Below are 2,829 nucleotides of genomic sequence, written 5' to 3'. Positions count from 1 at the left end.
TTTGTTCGGGTTGATGTCATTGGTGACTTTACTCAAGTTATTCATTGTAATATTGATACCTCTAACTTGCAATGTTGTACTTAATTTGTTTATGCTACTTCATCTCGCTATACTAGAAAGATTTTATGGGATCAAATTATTAATTTTCATATTATTTGAAATCTTCCCTGGTTGGTGTGGGGAGATTTCAATACCATTGCTTATCTGTCTGAGTGAATAGGGGGTTCTCTCCCTATTTATAATTCCATAGAGGATTTAAATAACATGAACATGGATTATAACCTTATTGATATTGGTTTTTCTGGTGATGCTTTCACTTGGCATAGTGGCCATTTATGGAAAAGATTATATAGGGCTTTATTTAATGATTATTGGTTGAATTCCCTTGAGTTTACTAATGTTGAGCATCTTAGCAGGTCTCTTTCTGATCATTCTCCCCTTCTTATTAGAATTAAACCTAAAAGGAGGGATTTTTCTACGCATTTTAGATATCAAAACATGTGGCTTCTTCACGATTCTTTTATGGATTTGGTTATTAACAATTGGTAGGCTCCTTTACATCCGGACATTACGATTTCTGGTATGAGAAGATTATGGTTTAAATTGAATAGGCTTAAGTTTGTTTTAAATTGCTGGAACCATATTGTTTTTAAGAATCATTTTGCTAACATTTTAATTACAGAAGATAAAGTGACTGTTTAGGAGAATCAATGTATTTTAGATCCTTCTTAGGCTAATTTTTTTCTTTTGAGAGAGGCAAAGGATGGTCTCTTTAAATTACAAGCTTAGGGGACATTTTTGGAAACAAAAAGAGGCTGTTAAACATCTGTTTGAAGGTGATAATATTATAAAATATTTCCATGCCTTTGTTAGGAGGAAACATAATATTAATTGCATTCATAAAATTAATCATCCCGATGATTCTATTACTAAGGATGATGGTGAAATTGCAAACCTATCTTTACAACATTTAAGAATTATCTGAATCAAAATTTTCACCCCCACTATTATTGATAATCCGTATATTATTCCTCCTCTTATCTCTCATGATGTTAATGTTTTCTTGTCTAAATCTCCTTCTTCTGATGAAGTTAAAGATATAGTTTTTGCTATGAACTATGAGTCAGTGGCTGGCCCTGACGGTTTCACAGCTAAGTTTTTTTAAAAAAATTGGCATATTACTGTTGTTATTGATTTTTTTGATGGTAATGTTATTCCTATGTTTTTTTACTACAACCTCTATTGTGCTTGTTCATAAGAATATTTCTAGCACTACTTGGAATGATTTTAAACCCATCAGTCTTTTCTTTTTCATTTATAAAGTGCTTTCTAAAATTTTGATGAATTATTTAATGCCTCTTTCATTTCCCCTTTCCAAATGAGTTTTGTTAAAGTGCGTGCTATTTCTTATAATATCCTTTTAGCTCAAGAATTTTGTCGAGATTTGGATATTAAAACTAGAGGTGGTAACATGATTTTGAAACTTGATATTGCCAAGCCTTATGATAATATTGATTGGAATTTCCTTTATGAGACTTTGTAGTTAATTGATTTTGATTTTAATTACATCAAATGTTTTAAGCTTTGTATTGAAAGCCCCTATTTTTTCATCATTGTTAATGGTAAGGACAATGGTATTTTTAATGCCTCTCATGGTCTGAGACAGGGGGATCCCCTTTCTCTGGCTCTCTTTATTATTACAGTTGAGCATCTTTCGAGAGGGCTTGTTAATGTTTTTTAAAATTACCCTAATCTTTACTTTAAAACTTTAAGTGTGGTTCAAATTTTGCATTTAGGCTTTGCAGATGATTTTATTATTTTTACTAATGTATTTAAGAATCGAATTCATAGGCTTTAGAATTTCTTTAAGCATTTTGAATTAGTCAGTGGCCTAGATTTTAATAAAAATAAGTGTGTTTTTATTATTTCTGAGAAAGCTTCTCTCGTGCGTATTGAAGGCATTATGAATTTAACTAGTTTTAGTCATGCTTGTTTTCCTTTAAAGTATCTTAGTGTTTCTCTGTACAAGGGTTGAAGGATTTCCTCCCTTTTTGACGATTTAATTTTTGTTGTGCATAACAGACTTTTGTCTTGGGATTCTAATTTTTTGAGCTTTGGTGGTAGGTTAACACTTATTAAAAGTGTATTTGTTTCTATCCCTGTTTATAGTTTTCAAACTTTGTTTCCCTCACAGGCTTTTTGTTACTGGATTGAGAGGATTTTCAATAAGTTTTTTTTTTTGAAGAGGGGCTTGTACCAATTTTAAAATCCACTAGTCTTCGTGGAATTAATCCATTGGTACCATGGTTGAAGGTGATTTTGGTTATAAGTCTCTGAAGGATCTGGCTTATTCATTTTCTTATAAATTATGGTATAATTTTTGTTCTAATTCTAGCCTCTAGGACAAGTTTATGATTGCTAAGTATTGTGGGGGGAAATATCCCTCCATGGTTTATTTTAGTAAAGGAAATTCTAAAGTTTTGCAACATCTTTGCAAAGTCAAATGGTGGGTTGAGCCTTTTATTAATTGGGGTCTTGATTGTCGAAATATATTCTTCTTACAGGATCGATGGTTGGAGGGCCAATCTATTGATTATATCCTTAATACTTTTTCCAAAGCTTAGTTGAAGGTTAATGAATTTTTTAATGATAATGGTTAGGATGTTGAGAAACAATCTAGTTTGCTGCATAGTTTTATTATTCAGAAAATCTTACATATTCCTTTAAACATTAACTCTCTTGATGTTCAGATTTGTTCCTACTTTAAAGATGGTTACTTTAGTTTAAAGGAGGCTTGGCATTCTTTTAGAGCTAATCATGAGACCTCCA

Source organism: Dendrobium catenatum, unplaced genomic scaffold (genome assembly GCF_001605985.2).
Source record: "Dendrobium catenatum unplaced genomic scaffold, ASM160598v2 original_scaffold_278493, whole genome shotgun sequence".
NCBI classification, from domain to species: Eukaryota; Viridiplantae; Streptophyta; class Magnoliopsida; order Asparagales; family Orchidaceae; genus Dendrobium; species Dendrobium catenatum.
Note: the sequence above shows the minus strand (reverse complement) of the source record.